This window comes from Emydura macquarii, unplaced genomic scaffold (genome assembly GCF_026122565.2).
Source record: "Emydura macquarii macquarii isolate MOO-44397 ecotype Brisbane River unplaced genomic scaffold, CSIRO-AGI_Emac_v2 contig_2681, whole genome shotgun sequence".
Classification (NCBI taxonomy): Eukaryota; Metazoa; Chordata; order Testudines; family Chelidae; genus Emydura; species Emydura macquarii.
In genome coordinates, this window is record NW_027132818.1 from 4,305,933 (window position 1) to 4,325,040 (window position 19,108).

The 19,108-nt window shown below is 42.7% G+C and overlaps 1 long non-coding RNA gene across 2 annotated transcripts in view; it reads left to right on the forward strand.

The window, feature by feature from the left end:
* LOC137164690 (uncharacterized) overlaps nucleotides 1-17,532 on the forward strand; it is a 51,313-nt gene extending 33,781 nt beyond the window's left edge. For both annotated transcript variants that reach the window (XR_010923160.1, XR_010923161.1), the window contains exons 5-7: nucleotides 1,073-1,176; nucleotides 14,551-14,627; nucleotides 17,182-17,532. This is a non-coding gene — a long non-coding RNA (uncharacterized lncRNA). The remainder of the gene's footprint in view (nucleotides 1-1,072; nucleotides 1,177-14,550; nucleotides 14,628-17,181) is intronic.
* The last annotated feature ends 1,576 nt before the right edge of the window (nucleotides 17,533-19,108 follow it).

Consider the following 19,108-nt stretch of genomic DNA (forward strand, 5'->3'; position numbering starts at 1 on the left):
AAGCACCTCTTCCCACAAGTGGTTGAGTTCAGTGTCTCCCCAGCATTCCCAGGTCCGCTGGCTTGGGGAATGAGAAACGAGGGTTAAAAATAAAACAGCCACTAAATGCCTTGTTTTTCTTTTTTCCTGGACTCATCCCAACATTTTTTGATGTAATTTCTGGCTCACGACAGCTGTAGTCTGGGTGAGCAAAGGGGTAGTTACCCTCAAGAGAAGCAGCAGAAATGCAGCTACTTTGTAAGGACTGTTATTATCGTGGAAACACTGATTATTACTAGGAAGTAGGAAGAGAGTCATCTATCTTCATATGCTACATATCATTTTACATATAGTTTTCTGGTTAAATGCTTTTCCTTTGAACTATTCATTTGTAACATAAATTGTGTGAATGCTTTGCAAATTATCCCAGTTGCAGGGATTTTTGTACGACAAAATTTTAATATTTTAATGAAATATTTTAGCTTTTCAGTATATTTTCACCAGGTGAATATTGGAAGTTTGGCTCTCTTCTAGCTCTAAGTGGATTTTATTAACATAGATAAAATGAGAATAAATCCAAAAGTAAGTCAACGGTCCTGCTTTAGTGCAAGTGCAATTCCTTTAATACGCCATGCTATTTTTAAGGGAAACCACAAGGTCATAACCAGAAAACACAAAGGTAGGTTACGGTTTCTGTCATTCCATAACATAATCTGAGGGTCCTGTTATACTCCTGATCTCATGTCATTTCAATAAGTGAAGAGTTTAATGGCCACAGGACCTTGTGCCAGAGATGGCAATTTCCTGCAATATCTTCGGGAGGTATTACTGTATTAAGTTTATGCATCATTGTGAGTCAGGGATTGTATGTAATTCCACGAGGGAGGGTGACCACAGCCTCCAGGAACTAAGAACAATCAGGTGTGATTAGGCAAATTTACTCAGATTGCAACACCTCCAGAGAGGCACCACCACCTGGAGAGGCTTGCCTATACTTGTTCAAACTGCATTCTTCAGAGACTCACAGGCGAAGAAAGGACTTTTGGATAATAACCTGAGTTTAAACTGACTCAGAGCCTTCTTTCTGATCTAGCAAATGGACAGTATCTTCTATCCAAGAAGGCCCAATTCTTCCTGGGAAGGGTTGGAAGGACTGACACTTGCCAGATGCCAAGGTTGGAGTCGGGGTGAGCTATGGTAAGGTTTTTAATAAATTCTTCTATTCTTTTTAATATGTTTTCTCTGTAATGTTTTCTCCTTAAAAATAAATGTGCTTGCTGTGTGGTAACTTGGCTGCTTACAATTATGGTGTTCACCGCCTTCAAAGAATAAGCAGTGTTCAGATGCTGCCCTGCTTAGGTTGTCTGTCTGGAAATATCAGTGTAGACAGAGAACTGTGCATCCTGGAAAAACCCCAGTCAGGAGGCACAGAGACATGGGTCTCCACCCAAGAGAGGTGATGGCTGAGTAGTCAGGAGCCTAGAGTGGGTACTCTTGATGGACCACAGAGGGGGAATATGGGTGCAGTTGCCCTGAACTGTAACAGACCTATCTTTAGTATTCCTCTGTGATAATCAGGGTCTAGACACCTCAAGGGGAGAACAATGAATAAGCAAATTGAATCACCGGTTGTATAAAATGTTGTATTTAAAAATATATTGAGTAAGATCTTTTATGAAAGCTTGTAATGATCTGAACTTGTTGGTCATTATGAGATATGTGTATAGACTGTGGTTATTAATCTATGTATTTATGTATATAGAATACTATGCTCATGACCTGTACTACAATTTCAAATACACCTCACAGCAGTCCAGGTCTCCTCCCAAGCCAGGTGTTTACACAAAACCAGATGCAAGTTACGATCTGTAGTACAACTACATAGACATCCTTAATACTGGCATTTCCTAACTTCTGAGAGTTTGACTTCACAGCCTTAACATATTTTTAATGTAATATATGACACAGAGCCCTCTGAAGGAGTGTTTAAAAGAAATGACGTTTTATACCCCTCATATTTTTAAGTTGTTAAATACTATAAAAGGCTATATGATCAAGATGATCTGCGTAGAACCTTACCTAGTGAAAACATTATTTTGTTCACTTGTAGTTTTGCACTGTTAATTATAATATTTTACAACTCCCAAAAGTCTGTTGTGCACCTAACTACAGATAAATTCCACATCTGTCTCTTTTCTTAATACAGTAGTGGGCAAACCTTTTGGCCTGAGGGCCACATCTGCATATAGAAATTGTATGGCAGGCCATACAGAGGGGTCAGGGGGCGGGAGAAGAAGTGGGGCTGCATGGGGTGAGTGGCCTCCACGCAGTGTTGCTTGGGGCTGGGAGTGGCTCTAGTCAGGGCGCCACTGGGCCCACGTGGTGGGAGAGAGGTGGAGGGAAAGGGTAGGGCTGGGAGAGGGAGCGGACGCCGCCACATCGCAAGCACTGATTGAGCTGGAGGGCCTGATTAAAAGCTTGGATGGGCTGTATGCAGCCCGTGGGCCGTAGTTTGCCCACCCATGTCTTAACAGCTCACAATCTAATTTCATATGTTATGTAACAAAGGGATGAGGGAAGAATGGAAAAGGGATGCAGAGGGAAATGCAGCTATGGGTGACATCCTTACCTCTACTTTGGCCTCGGTAAGCCAGGGAATAGGGCCAAAGTGGTGTAAAGAGGCCCTAATAGCTTTATTTCTGGATTGGGAAGGATTCCTCTATCACACACATTTTCACAGGCAGCTATAGGTTTGCCTTCTGAGGACGGCTTCGTAAGTCCTTTTTAAGGGCATGCTTGAAGCGGGGCTGGAGCCCAGAAAGGCATGTTAAGGATGGGACCATCACAAGACATTCAGGGAAGTGCTGAAGCCCAAAAGTTCATAAGTCCATTGAAAGTCGGCCACCTTCTAAAACCTTTAGGCATTTTTGAAAATTTAACGTGCAATCAAGTTTCTTGTCTGAACTACAGTCTTTGTTACACATCCAGGACTAAATGAATGTATTTTAAAATATCAGTGTCTTCTTGAACAACATTCGATGTTGAGAAGTAAATTTTTAACTTGTACAGCTAACATAACCAATTCTAAAATAAACTGATACACAGTAGTTTCCACCCAGAAGAGCATTATATTATTTAGAGCTTATCTATTTAATGTAAATCTGATCAGTCTTCATAGGTTAATATGGTTACTATAGTCAGGCGTGTCGCGACAGGTTATGGATCCCCCAGAGTCAATAATCAGTCAGTTGGATAATACAACAAAATTTTATTAAGGAATATGGGGTACACGCTGTAATACTTAATACGTAGCTTAAATGATTATCATATAAAGCAGGCAGAGAAACAGGCAAAGCAGTTATTTTTTATATCTCACCACTAGGAACAGAGAAGGAGTCGTAGCATATCATTCGGTACGGGCCGGCTTTCACGATTCACGTTCAGAGTACGGGAACGGGAGAAGCGGGGCGGTCCAGGTGATCAGGCTGGCGAACACTTTCTCAATTTGGGCATGGGGCATACCCCTTTTTATACTAGGGAATGCGTTGCAAGTTTGGTAGCTCTGGATTGGGGGAGGGATATACATTAGTACGTGCCAGACTATGACGAGGCCTGTGGCCTTGGGTAGAGCTGTTATGGCACGGGATACGTAGCCCATTATCGGTGGGCAACAAAGCTATCTGGGGTGCGTAGGCGGTTTTCTTATTGGGGGGGTAGCAGCTTAACAACTAAATGCTGACAACAACAGCTGCAGCCTAATAAGGTCAGGTCACGGTTTTACTGTTAGCCCCAAGTGGGTGGGGGTGCGAGGGGTGGGCATATGCTGGGAATTATGCAGCAACAAGGCGCAGTGGCCTTCCTCCGAGCCTGGGCCCGAGGAAGGGCCGCAAGGGCACGATCAGGCCCTAAATAGGCTGGCAGCCCAGTCTGCCCAGCAACTGGGCAGCCGGCCACCAATAGGTTCTGCTGGCTGGCCAACCCGGCAGCAGCGGGGCGGAGCCTCAGTAGGGACTGCAGCTACAAAAAGCAGGTTCTGTGGCTCAGAAGGGAGAGGGTTGCCGCCGGAGGCAGACGTGCTGTTCCGCCAGCTGCAGTGAAGGTCCGAACCGGGCCAGGCCTCCGCCCCAGGCAACCGCCTCCCAACATCGAGGCCCCAGGAGCGACCCCAGCGGCCCGCCTCTAAGGCCTGAATCAGGCCTCTGGGCCCCCTTGACTGGCCGAGACCTACAGGCCTGAAGGACTGGGCCTGGCCTCGGGGCCGGAGCGACTGGGACGAGCCCCCGGAAACTGAGGGCTGGGAGTTCTCCCCGGAAGCTGGCCCGGACTTGGAGGAGCTGCTGGACGCCGAACCCCCAGAGGCAGGACCAGACCTGGAGGAGTTGCTGGAGGCTGAGCTGAGCTGGAGGCTGAGCTGGTTGCTGGAGGCCCTACCCTGGGACCTGGAGGAGCTGCCCCTCGCCGAGGAGCTCCCCGCCTTACCGCCTGTGGACGAAGAGGGACTGGCTGGTCTACCCCGGGCAGTGTATCCCGGTGACCCAGAGGAACCGGCGGACGCAGGTACCGGGGAATACGGGGAGGAAGGAGCCCAGGGACAGCCATAGGCATGGCTGTACAAGGGGTAAACCCAGTAGGCGTGTTGCGGCAGGAGCCCCGCCGACTGAGTGGCAATGCCTTTGCCACTGCTAGGGCCCTGAGCTGGGACGCAGTGGAGTTGGGTGGGCCTGCGTCCCCCTCCCCTCCCCCTATCCTTGCCACCCCCAAAGAGCGAATATCGTCCCCTGTCCACTTGACTCGAGGTCACTGCTCCTTACCCGCCCGCCCTGCCTGAGGGCCGGGGTGAAAGACTCTTTACCCGCTCGCCCTGCCTGAGGGCCGGGGCGATAGCCTGCGGACGCTAATATCCCCTCTTTGGTGGAGGGCGCAGTGGCCTTCCGAGCCTGGGCCCAAGGAAGGGCCACCAAGACCAGACTGGGAAGGAGCCCATTCTACAGTCACACACTTTTGACAACATAAGCACAAGAACTAGACAAGCAAAATGCACAGTGATCATTAAACAAAAACAATTAGTTCTTTTGCTCTCCTATTCACATCACATTTACTGGTGATAAAAGGTTTTTTTTCTTTATGAAGGAAAATGTTGAAAATCTGATTTTTTTGTTTCCCTAGCTTTATCCACATTCTTCTTACATTAGAAAGTTTGAACAGATTTAAATGCCCAATTCACAGTAAAGTTTGAACTATAAACATGCTACAGTTGTCAACATATAGTATACAAACACGCTGGGGTAAGAAATAGATGGAATTAAATGCCCATTAACTCATGTTGCTTAGCTGCTTGCAGGGGGAAAACTATTTTTAAAAACATCCAGCCAAGCCATGCTAGGATTCTAAAAATCTATATTTGGAATAATTATGTTTTATCTTGCCTAATTACAGTTATCATGTTATATAATTAAATACATTATTCAACGATTTCCCTTTGCATAATAAAGAATTCCAGATGGTGATCATCAGCCATTTCATAGCAGTGTAGTGCAGCAGTCCAACAATTAAGAGCATCTAGGGAAATGTTTTTTTTTAAAGTGCTGGCTAGTTTTATGGTGTGGTTCATTTAAAGAAAATAAATAAACTACAGTAATTCTTCAGATTTTTTATTCCACAAAAGTTCTATAAAATTCTGGTTATATCCAGGCTCTTACAAAATAATTTAAAATGTTGGCAAAGCAAAACTGTTATCAAAACAAATTACTATTCTATATGATTCATGATATAAAATGCGGTTCTACTAGTATTGTTTATAGGATTTAAAATATATACTCTATAAAAAAGTTAAATCTATATAAAAGTCAATTTACTTCAGTATATTTTTGCCTAAATTATTTAGATTCCATTGGATAGATTTATAACCCAATCAAGGAAACAGAAATTATTGTTACAATTCCACCTTTCTCCAATGGTATGTACCTTAAAATGGTTCCAAGTGTAGCCTAATGTCAAAACTAATTCAATCACACAAAAGCAGAATTAGCTCAACTGCAGAGATTTGATATAATCCAGGCACTCTCAGGGAAGAGAAAAGCTAAACTGCGGTTTGAATTTTGGTTAGGGAAAAATATTCCTCAAAAATGAGGAGCTAAGAATCCTACAGAATTTTCTTTTGTGAAAAATTGTTTCATTAGCTTTCTCTTTTGGTGCCCAAAAACCTTATTGCATAATGGATGGATTAGAAATACATACATAGGGCCAGATTTTTCCACCCATATTGAGTAGTACTTAAAGTCCTGAACCTGCGAATGTTTATGCTTATGAGTAACTTCATGCATGTGGGTTGTCACATAGATTTAACGAGTCTACTTGTGAATAAAGTTAAGTTTGGGACAGCTTGTAGAATAAGGATACTCTAAATGTAAGGACTGAAGAATCTTCCCCATAGATAGTGATTCTCTTATTTATATCAGTGTAAATCAGTATTAACTTCACTGAAATCAGTGGACTTATTCCACTGAAAAACCTGTGAGAGATCAGAATGAGACCATACTATGATATGCTGGTTCAGCAATAAGGTGGTGTTCTAATAGGACATTGTAAGCGTTTCTGGTTCCGCGGGAGGCCACAGCGGCTTCCTACAAACAGGGAATAGCTCGCGTTTGGCGAGTGAGTAGTCCTACTAGTCCGCCCTTAGGCAGGGTGAGCAGCAGTTACTCGCTCCGGCCCCCGGTCAGGGCGGGCGAGCCAAGAGTCAGTGGCTCCAACCCCTAGGCGGGGTGAGCCGAGTCAGATCGCTCAGGCCCTCAGGCAGGGTGAGCGAACCAGGAGTCAGTAGCTCCAACCCTTAGGCAGGGTGAGCAAAGGCAGATCGCTTAGGCCCTCAGGCAGGGTGAGCGAACAAGGAGTCAGCTGCTCCAACCCTTAGGCAGGGTGAGCAGAGGCAGATCGCTCAGGCCCTCAGGCAGGGTGAGTGAACAAGGAGTCAGCTGCTCCAACCCTTAGGCAGGGTGAGCAGAGGCAGATCGCTCAGGCCCTCAGGCAGGGTGAGCGAACAAGGAGTCAGCTGCTCCAACCCTTAGGCAGGGTGAGCAGAGGCAGATCGCTCAGGCCCTCAGGCAGGGTGAGCGAACAAGGAGTCAGCTGCTCCAACCCTTAGGCAGGGTGAGCAGAGGAGGCAACAGCTTCAGGCGGGGTCAGGAGAGCAATTCTCCTGGGGTGGCTAGGGAACGGGGGAAGGGGAGGGGGACGCAGGCCCACCCGTCTCCACTGCGTCCCAGCCCAGGGCCCTAGCAGTGGCAGAAGCGGCTGCCACTGTGCTGGCGGGGCTCCCGCCGCAACACCCCGGCTATATGGCGGCTTCAGCCACAGGCCGTGGCTGTCCCTGGGCTACTTCCTCCCCACTGACCCTAGTACCTGCTTCCTCCAAGACACGGGAATAGTCCACCTGATCTAGTGCCGTTAGTCCTTCCTCGTCAATGGGGGGTAAGGCGGGAAGCTCCTCTTCAGGGGGCAGCTCCTCCAGGTCGTTGGAGGTGGGGACTGGCTCGGCCTCGGGCAGCTCCTCCAAGTCCTGTCCCGCTGCAGGGAGGGGCTCGGCGGCCGGCAGTTCCTCCAAATCCGGCCCGGCCTCCGGGGGTGCCCGCCACTCGGGCTGCTCTGGGGTCTCAGCCCAGTCTGGCGGTCCCAGAGCACGGCCCCGGGCTCAGGGTCGGGGTAACTCGGCCCAGTCGTCCTGGCCGGGTTGTCTGGTCCAGCTCCTCGAGGGGCCTATCCAATCCCCGGGCCCAGGTGGGGCCGGGGTTCTTCGTTGGCGGTTAGGCTCTGGCCTAGGCCTCTGCTGGCGGGGCAGCACGTCCGCCTCTGGCAGCAGTCTGGGCCCTACTGAGCTCAGGGGCCAGGCTTTTGTACTTTCCCTTCCTGTTGGGGCCCCGCCCTGTGGCAGCCAATTGGCCTGGCCGGGTTGTCCTATCCCGGCCCGGGCCCTTTGTTGCCGGGTAGACTCCAGGGCAGGGTGTGAGTTAAGCCAATCAGAGCGCGGGCGTCCTTCCCCAGGCTCTGGTTCCGCGGGAGGCCACAGCGGCTTCCTACAGACATACATTTCTATTTTTCTCTACTTGTCTATAGGTGGTCTTTCAGTGTGAAATTTCAATGTTAGTTTTTATGCCCTTTGAATTTTCTGTGTGTTTATTGTTTGTTTGTTTTTAGTGTAATAAATTTGGAATAGGAAGTGTTTGAAATTGGTTCTAGCTGAAATTTGTCAGGGTACCATTTTATGTTTAAGTTTATGGAAAAATTGGCTGAGAGGTGAATCTTAAGGTGATCTGCAACCATGGTAATTTTTTAAAAGAAATATTTAGAACTAAAGGTCATAAAATCTCCTGTAAATACATAAAAATGTGCTTTTTTTCAACATGGCCACCAGGTCCCATTATTTTCAGTGGAGCTGAAGCCACAGATTATCTTCAGTTAAGATGACTGTCACTTTCCTACAGCTTGTTCAGGCAGAAGTTTAGGTAAAGATGATCACCATCTCCCATTATCTCTAAAGGAGTGAACCTAGCTTGCCTTCTCGGAGGGTGTTAGCTGTCAGGTCAGGAGGCCAACAGGAACACTTTGAGGAGTAGGTGAACATGATGGGACAAGGAGGACAGGAGAATCTCAATAGGATTGAGGAAAACTGGGGTGTGTGTGTGTGTGTGCGCGTGCGCGCACGCATGTTGTGGACACACACACACACTTGCAAAGGAAGTGGAGAATAGGGAGGGAAACTGTAGGGAGGGAGGTTAAAGGAAAATAGGGGGTACAGAAGGAAGCCTGAGCAGGTGATGTGGAGCATAGAGCAAGGTGGTTTGACCTGATGGAATTGGACGTGTGTTGGACATGGAAGGGGTAAGAGTGAGTTAGCAATTGGCACAAGTGGATGCAACAGCTATCAGGGAGAGTGGCTCCTGATTTTAAAAGAAAAACTGCTAGTTTATAAGAGATGGCTGTAGATGGCATGATACTATCTTGCATGACTCTTTTGTAAAACATGAGATTTGGCAGGATTATAATAAAATAATGGATAATTGCTCTAGTCTAGTCTGTTTTGTATTCTACCCTGAGTCATCCATTTAAGTGTTGGTGAGGTTTGTTAAGATCAGACTTTCTTTCTAGTATTGAATTGCAGTGTTCTTCAGCTATTCTTTATTCCTACTTTAACAGTAATGGACAGTTCATGAATGGATCCTTTTTGCAAAAAGACATTTGATACAAAATTCCAAATACATATTTGGGCACATTTAGCAACAGGGTAGGACTTTATCCTCCTTTTATGTATTACTATTGCAACTGGAAAAGTATCATGCTAAAGGTAGTAATTGTACCAGAGAAAAAGAACTGAGCTTCTGTTTACCTAGCAGAAAAAATGTAACGACTAAACATATTATACAGTTCTTTATTACAAGCAATTTAGAGTCCCTTCAGTGCATGATTCTGGGGAGCAGAGCTGACCCTGGAGGATATAAATTAATGTTTGCAATCTTGGAAAAACATGGTCATTTAGAATTACTGCTCTATTATTAATAGGTGGTTTGTGAGCTATGTGATTTTTTTCCCCATTGGAGAAGCTGGAAATAGAACAGGAAAGTAACCACATTTCCTGAAGTGAAATTGTGTACAAACATTCAACATAAACAACAGAGTCTAATGACAGATTCGAAGCAAGTAGATGGATTAGATAACACAGGCATGAATGTAAATGTCGGGCATATTAAGGCATCTAAAAACTGCCTATTCTTCTCACTGAATGTTGATGTTTAGCTTCAAAGTTTACAATATTTCTGAAGCTCTAAATCTCAGTGTAGATTTCTACCTGCAGTTCCCGTCTCACGTTTATGCCAAGGATCCCCTTAGAAGATTCTAGAGAGGGCTTACCTGAAGAGGTCTCTGGGGTTATGTCTACACTGCAGTTAAACACCTATGGCTGGCCTGTATTAGCTGACTCGGGTTTGTAGGGCTCGGACTGAGAGGCTATAAAATTGCAGTGTAGACGTTAGGGCTTGGGTTGGAGCCCAGGCTCTGGGACCCTTCCCCTTGCAGGGTCCCAGAGCTCGGGCTCCTGCCTGAGATCGAACATTTACATTGCAATTTACATTTACATTGCCCCATAGCCCAAGCCCTGCAACTGTGAGTCAGTTGACACGGGCCAGCCAAGGGTGTTTAAGTGCAGTGTGGACATACTCTGATATTGCCAGGCTCTGGGACCTTCCTGTTAATTATAACTAGCAACACAATTTCATTATCCAGCCAGTAGGAGGTGTTCTTGTAACAGCAAAGAACTGTAGGGATTTGGACTTGCCAGCTGCAACAGAGAAAACTATTCTGTCACTCATGTAGCCCAATATATTGTATTTAAAAAATAACAAGAACAAAATAATTGCACAATCTAATTGTTTTTATCAGACAACACCAGCTTTAATTAAATTCAAGTAATATAGCAATCTAATTTTAACCTTCCTCAGCTATTCCTTGGTGCATCTGCAATTCAAACATTCCTCAGTTAGTTAGAAGTTATTTCCTAATGTTGTCAGGATTAATGTTGTGAGGATTGATAAATAGTTGTGTGGTTTTTTCCAGTGTAGGGAGCTGAAGGAAAGAAGGTAGAACATATAAACTATGAGAACTTGATATATTTAACATTACAATTGCCCCTTAAAGAAATGAATTAATTATTGAATGAATCTTTACTTCCAGAATTTGAATATTTTTATCTTGACTGCTCTTGATATCTCTTAGTGTTAGACATTATGATTGAAGAATGGTCTTGTCATCTCATCCGAATGTTGGCAGCTCAGAATATATACCTCATAACACATTTTTATCTGCTTATGGAACTGCTTAGCTCTTTAGTAGATTTTCTTTATATAATCCAGGATGATTTTGTTTGTTTGTTGAGAATTTAACCTCAAAAGTCTTTTCTATTTTTAATCTTGGTATTACAAAAGCCCATCATTTGGGGTCTGGTCCTGCTGCCATTGAAATAAATGACAAAACTCCCACTGATTTTAATAGGAGCTGGATGGTGCCCTTAATTAGTAAGTTTTATTCTTTTATTAATTATGCAACTGAGAAATATAAATTGGAAAGGTTACCTTTAGGATAAAAGAAATACCACATTATGTTTGTGCCTCTTTCTCTTCTTTCCCTTTATCTGTCTTCCCCATGTAAATTATAAGATCTTGCAGGCATAATCTCTTCCAGTGTGTGAATGGTGCCTAAATAATGGGGCCCCAATCATGGTTGGGGATATTAGGTATGATGGTAATACAAAGCAGTAGTTAAAATCCCATAACATTTCAGTCCTTATGTACTGACTCTGCCATCTTTATCAAATGTTTAAGTAGCTTTACAAATCTGTACTATGAGCATTAGCTAAAAACAGCAGAATTTTAGCTGTACTGCATACATTAAAAAATTGGGGCTAGATTCTTTGGTGTGCCTGACCCGTGCCTAGTGGGAGATGTAGTGGGGCCATTAAATAGGCTTTCTGTTCCCTAATGCTATTCTTCACATCTGCATTACAGTACATCTGCCCTATGCCTACCTGAAGATGTGGCCTAATTACAAAATGGTCTTGTTGTGTCATCTGAATTTTGGCAGTTCAGAACATATACCTCTCAATGGGTGAGACTGAACATACATTGGTTGCAGTAGTTCTACTCTCTGCTCACACATGGGGTCCCAGGGCCTGGGCTGGGTCCCAGGGCCTAACGTCACACCACAATTAAATAGCCCTTTTTCCTGCGCTTTGTGAGCCCGAGTCAGCTGACAGAGGCCAGCCGTGGGTTTTTAATTACAGTGTAAACATACCCTGTGAAGGCTTGCTCCTGCACAAGAAACCAAAATGCTATGCTTGAGGACTTCTTTCTCATTAATAAGAACATAACATAAGAACGGCCATACTGGGTCAGACCAATGGTCTGTCTAGCCCAGTAGCCTGTCTTCTGACAGTGGCCAATGCCAGGTGTTTCAGAGGGAATGAACAGAACATGTAATCATCAAGTGATCCATCTTGTTGGCCATTCCCAGCCTCTGGCAAACAGCAATTCTTGCCTATCCTGGCTAATAGCCATTGATGGATCTATCCTCTATGAACTTATGTAGTTCCTTTTTATTATTATTAAATTAATATAAATTAATTAAATTATTATATTTACCAATCATGCTTTTTGAAAAACTTAGTAGAAAATCTTGAAAATGTTTGCATATCACTCATTAAAATTCTCATTCAAAATCTCAGGCCTCTCATCAAAAATGGGACATTAGAAATTTCAAGACATCACTCCTTGTAGTAAAAAATAAGACAATATGAAAGGCACACTGAGCTCAGGACTATCTCTGTGGATAAATCTAGCATGTTAAACACACTACTGAAACACTACTTAAAGAGGCTGAAAATTTTTGGAAACGCATTTCACCTTTTCAGCTGAGACTCAAGTATTCATTTCGTTGCTCAAATCCTGGCATTCACATTCCAAGCTGTGCTAATAGTACAAGTCAAAGATTCATCTAGCCAGTTTGTACAGCATAATATTTGGCCTTAGAGTCAAGGTAGCATTAGATAAAGACATTGGGTGAAATCCTGGCCCCACTGAAATCAATAGCAAAACTCCCATTGACTTCAATGGGCCAGGAATTCATCCATAGGGAATAATGGTTGGGGGTTATTGTTGAGAATATGCCCAATGTTCAGTGGTAGTGAAAAGGACAAACAAGTCTTGTTTTTATACTGTATATGTGGATAAGGAATAGACATATATGGGGCTTCTCTAATCACTTTTTGGATGTATTATGTTACATTGGTTATCACATTATAAAATTAATACTGATTTTTTTCAGTAACAGCTATGAAGAAGAATTTAGTCAGTCTACTGTGATACAGTGAGGACATAGGAAAAGTATTGCATATAAGCTTTGAAAATTCCTCACTGAAGGAAACATTGCATTATAAATTTCCTTGATATCCTTTAAGAGCCATCAAATCCTGCAGTGCTGAGCAAAGCTTCAGAAATCATCACAGGGGCAAATATGCTGGTTCCTGAAGATCCTGAAAATAAAGAAATAAAAAGTAGAAACTCTTTGATGCAACTAAGCTCTTTGAGACAGTAACTCATGTTTTGTGTTTGAGTATCAATAGGATATATATCTGGGGGGAAAAATCTCAAAACTCTGAGCAAATCAAATGTGCTGATAGAATCTGGGTTTGGCAACAGGATATGAGTGACAATTAAAGAAACCCCCAGAAATCTCCTCTCTCTCCTCTGACTTGTGTCAGCCCCAGGCCCAGCAGACAGCTGTTTCTTCATTGTAATGTGAGGGCTATGTTTTTTGGGGAATGGAAGGAAAGGCATACATGGTTGAGGCAGCAGCAGCTCCCTTTACAATCAATATTGCAGCTGCTTTGGGTGGGGTAAACTTCCTCTGTCTCATCTTTGTTTTGGATTTCTGTTGATCAAGTCACCAAAATTCAACACCTCTTAAATGGGGCATGGAGGTTGCTCTGACAAGGGCCTTTGGGTACTAATGTAATAAAGTACAGCTGATTTCTTTTTCTGAGTGCCCTTTTCAGACCTCAAAGACTAATCTTTGTAATATTTGAACAAACATTTCAGCCAGAGTAGTGGAAGATGGATGACATCTAGCAGTGGCTAGATGTGTGATTCTGCATAACTTCATGAACTCCTGAAATTCTGATTAAGTAAACTGTGGAACATCATTGATGATCTGTTCTGGGAAACCAGTTTTTGCAAACAATAGTACTTCAGCGATATGTGCTGGTATTGCAGTGACTTGCAAAATAGTTCCAGCCATTTTGAATAGGCTTAGGTCACAAGGTCCATTTTCAAGGTCATAGGAGGTCACTATCTCAGCTACTTTTACATCTTGGATTGAAATGAAGGCACAGTTCTCGTTGAGGTAGTTGGCTAAGCACTTTCATCTTTCTGGCTGATATGAAGTTGCAGGTCTATGTGAATTTACTTGGCTAAATATCTCTGCCTTGCTGGGAGAGTATCAGGTTATAGGCCTCTTAGTAGTTCCTGACTCTATACCTCCAACTTGCTGAGCTGACATTAAGGCATCAGGGAGCTTTCCAGGCTCAGTAGATACAACTTTCAGGTCTGGGGGTAGGTGTCTGTGAGGATACTAGTTCAGGAGCTCTAGCTTGCTGGCAGAACCCAAAGCTCAGGCCTCTGAGTGTTTACAGGCTCAACACTGCTATCTGGCTTGACTGATTTCAAGGGACTTCACTGACTCACTGTATCTAATTTGCTGGGCAGTGGGGAAAGATCTCTGTAAAAGATCAAAATGGAAGGGAGAGGTCACCAGTTATGGTGTTTGTATGTTGTCATGAGTGTTCACATCCCTGTGGCGACATGACATTGCATCATCTTGTGTGACGGGATGTGGCGTGGGGAAGAGATTGGGGACAAGGAAATAAACGTACCTGAAATGAGTGTATGTTCCCAAGAAGGCACAAGAAGGCAAGTACTGTCCTAGAAAAGGAGATGGAACTTCCAATGTAAACAATTCTTCTCCCATCAGGTATTAGTGCTGCTCCACCTACTGGTGCAAAGTCTTGGCACTGCATAACAACCCAGCCAGGAAGAACACCCCCTGAGGTAAGGAAATACTGTTATCTGCATTTTACAGATGGGGAACTGACAGACACAGACACTAAAGCGACTTGTTCAAGGTCAGGAAGTCTGTGGCAGAGCAGGGAATTAGTTCTCCCAAGCTAGTGTCCATCCTTCCTCCCTAAGCATTAACCAATACCTTACAAAATCTAGGGCTGTTACGCTTCATAACTATCTCTGAACTTCTAGCCATTTCCAGACCCTACTTAAAATCTAAGATCAACCATCACTTGTATCTCAAAGTTCCTCAGTATCTGGGGACTTACACTAATAGTTCTGCCTTATCTCTCTCAAATCCCATGTGATTCAACTTTACCCATATTCAGGAGGAAGTTTACTGCAATTCTCCAAAGGGACAGACTTCTAGAACAACTACTTTATTTTAAAAAAGAAAAGAAAAGGAAATACTGGAATTTGGGCCTATCTTCTAACTTCTGCTATGCACCTCTCTAATCATTATGCTAGGGCAGTGTTTCTCAATTAAATTTGGCCACGGAACCCTTTTGAACTCGATAAATAATTGCGGAACCTCCCAAACTCTTAACAGTATTTTTACATATGGGGCCAAAAAAAATGTCGAAATAAGCAAATTATATACAAACAACTAGGTCAGCGTTTCTCAATTTAATTTCCCCGCGGAACCCTTTAGGCTCTGTGGGGAAATTACACTCAGACTCAATACCCTCCGCCAAAAAATCCGGGACATCTTCCCTTTTTTGGCAGCACGGAGAACAGCTGCTCTCGGCAGCGTGATGTCACTTTCTCGCAGAACCCTAACAGTGTTCCTGTGGAACCCCAATTGAGAAACACTGTGCTAGGGTATATCTTCTCTACCACTGTGAATCACTTTTCTGCACTTCACAATGCCAGTTAAAGCTACTTCAAAACATAAACCTGCAACTTCAGAAATATAAATTGTTCTGTTTTCTAGTTAGCGGTATTTGAGAAAAACCATTAAGTCACTTTTCAACTGTTCAGCACCATATCTGATACCCTGGATCACATAAATAATAACTGAGCACTGCTCTAGTTCTTTAACAAATTAAGCTTTTCAGCCTCTCTTTTGCTATTTAGATCTTAGGGAAGATAAAGTGTGTGACAGTGAAAAGAGCATGTGACTAGGACTAGCATGTGGTTAGGACACAGCTCTTGGCTCTCAGAGAATGAGGTTTATGGAAGAGAAGCTGATAAGTAACATATGATCATGTAAGAAGAACATTTAAAAATGTTAACTTTTAAAAAAGATATTAATGGATGAATTTGCAATGGATTTCTACAAGACCTAAAACAATTTACAGTTGTTACTTTTCTTAAGAATATATATCTGCTATGCTAATTCTGTGACTGCATGTATGATGCAATTTTACATTTTCACTTAGATTTTAGTATTATATCACTATTAAACTGGTTTTATTCTTATTCCATTGTACTAAAAGTTTCCTGTTTATGGGTTTTATAGTACATGATACTTCTCTGTGTGAAGAAGTTACAGTAAAAATAAGTATCTTGCTAATCTTTACTGTGCCATGAAGTTTAACAATTTCAGTGTAATACATGTGGAAATTAAGATTATAGTAGAATGTTATCCTTCTAATTACATAACAGTAAAGTAGGAAAATATTGGAAATTTCAATGTACATGTTTACTAGGTGGTTAAAGGACCCGGTACATTGTGACCCAAACTTTCCAATTCGGGTGCCTACATTTAGGCACCTACATTTATATTTAAGCATCTTAATAAAAGCAGCCTGATGTTTCAGGGGTTGAGTACCTACAGTCAAGTGAAGCTGCAGGTACTAAAATCAGTCCACTTTTTTTTTTTTACGTCTAAATATGAATGTAGATGTCTACCATAACTTTGGCACCTGTTTCACTTTTGGCCCTAGGTACTTTTTTTAATATGATTAATCAGTGGCATCATTTAGTTAGCAAGTTATCTGCACAGTGTTTTGAGTAATACCTCTGCCTACCCACAGAATGGAGCTGTGCCTGACAGGTGACTGGATGAGATGTTTGTTCAGCTTTTCAATATTTATTATGTATAAAAGAAAGTTTGCCTGGTTTTGATCTACCTACCATATTTTAACACTCCTGTGTTGGATAAAGAGTCCTGAATTTCTTGTAAATTGAGTAAGTGATGGTAAGATTACACTCAATAAATGATCCTGGCTTTGGACTGGCATCTTTTTAGTTAAAACCCTGAATATTGTACACTTGCAAAGCAGCCACTTGAGAGAGCTACACACTTAGCAGCACAGATGAGTCAAACCAGTTCAGAAAAGCCTAACTGAAGAGGTCAGCAGCAGGTAAACTATATACTGTGTACTGAATTCCAATCTCTCAGAACTGGTGGCCACTGCCAGTTTGAATTACATTGTACTAGGAACTTACGCCACTGTACACATCATTATTGAATCTGGCCAAGAAATTACTGTTAGTTTCACTTTCTTACTCCAAACTGCATTTAACTGATTTTTATCCCATATATTTCATCTCAGATTATTTACAGTGCTTTACTTAGTTTTCTTTTATCTTTTAGTGAATGCAAAGCTAATTGGTCTTCCTCTTCTCAAGACTTTAAAGGAGTCTCATTCTTTTTGCAGAAGAGACAAAAAGTGGTTTAATTTGAAGAACCAATACTTCTGTTATTTTTGCCTGAAGCTTAAAGATCAACTAATGTAAATTCATCTAGAAAATTTTTTGTTTGGTCTAAAAAATTAAACTTCTGAAGCTGATATTCTTTCCCATTTGAATGTCATAATTATGGAATGTACCTAATAATCAATTATTTAGTTAGGAATACTCTTTCCAATGCTGCAGAATAGTTTATAGCTGCTGTGATCAAGATGTCTAGGTGGGTTTTTTTGTGAGTAGTATTTTATTTACTTATTGGTGTAAGGATTAATAAAGACAGATTAATGATTTTAAAGCATGTATATTTCAAAAAATAAAACTGCAGCCACTAATGAACATATAAAGGCCTGCTAAAGACATATAACAGCTGGGCCAAGGTTTTCAAAAATGACTAGTGATGTTGAGTGCCTCAGTTCTTGCATACACCAACCTAAGACACTTTAAATGTGGAAGAGTTTTAGAAAGTAGTGAGCACGCAAGCTCCAAATAAGGTATCTCACCTAGGTCACCAAAAATTGATACCAGCTGAGGATCTGGCTCTAATAATTTAACCATCAGTCCTATTCTGGTTGGGTCACACTTAATCAACATGAATTTACAACTCATTGTTCCTGTGCTACACTTGTAGGCCCCGATTCTATAATCTGGTTCACACAGCTAGACCTACCTGAAAGAAGAAAGCATGAACTATCAACAACTAAACTTGAACCTTTGGCTGCAGGGAAATGAAATACTGATGTTTACAGCAAGCTATTTCTCTCCACACAGGTGAAAGCTACAGCGTGTATTTCTGCCTCTCATTATTTATTTGTATCTGTAAACCCACAAAATATCTTGCCATCTATCAATGGTACTTATATGGCCCCATTAACATAGTATCTGAGTGCCTCACAATCTTTAATATATTTATCTTCACCACAGCCCTGGGAGGTAGGAAAGTACTGTTATCTCCATTTTACAGACTGGGAACTGAGGCAAAGAGAATGCAATGAAAAGCAGGTTCTTAAATATCTTTTGACGATTTATGCCTAAGGCAGGTCTACACTGCTGGCAAAATTTGGCGGCCATTGACAGAAGTAACTTCCCTTTAGCGCACTGTCTCCACTGTGCTTTCCCGTCAACACAGCACTATGATTTTTTTGGAGGTGGTTTTAATAGATTGATTTGTGGACCGATTAAGCATGTCTCCACTGCCGCTCAATTGATCCAGGAAAAATTGATCTGACGGTGACAAGTTTGCCACTGTCAGGATGTACATAGCCTAAGGCCTGGTCTACACTTACCTGGAAATTCAGCGGCAGTTGATGGGAGTTATGCAAGCTACACAGAGTAACTTGCGTAACTCCTGTCAACTGCTGTGCTTCTCTTCTGCCCGGCATCTTCACTGCACTGCGCTGATGGGAACACACTCGAGGGGGTGGTTTTACTGCGTCGACTTCTGGATTGATTGAGCAGGTCTTCACTGACCAATTCAGTCAATCCAGAAAGGTCGATATGACAATGGTGACTTTGCTGTCGTCAGTATAGACATACCCTAAGTAACTTAACCGAGTCCAACTGTGAAGTCTGTGGCTAAATAGGGAATCTGAACCCAGGTGTCTCCTATCACATAATAGCACCCTAAATTCTGAACCATTCTTGCTCTCTAAATTGCTGAACTTCTGCCCTGCCCTAAACCATCCTATTCCTTCTCAGTATATGTGCTTTGCCCAGGGTAAGTGCTGCTCATTTTTGTTTATATTTTTCCAATGCTCAAGTCCAGTTTCAAATGTAAGGGTTCTGCTGATTTTGGTTAACTTACTCCCACTGTTTTTTAACAGTAGGGAAAATAT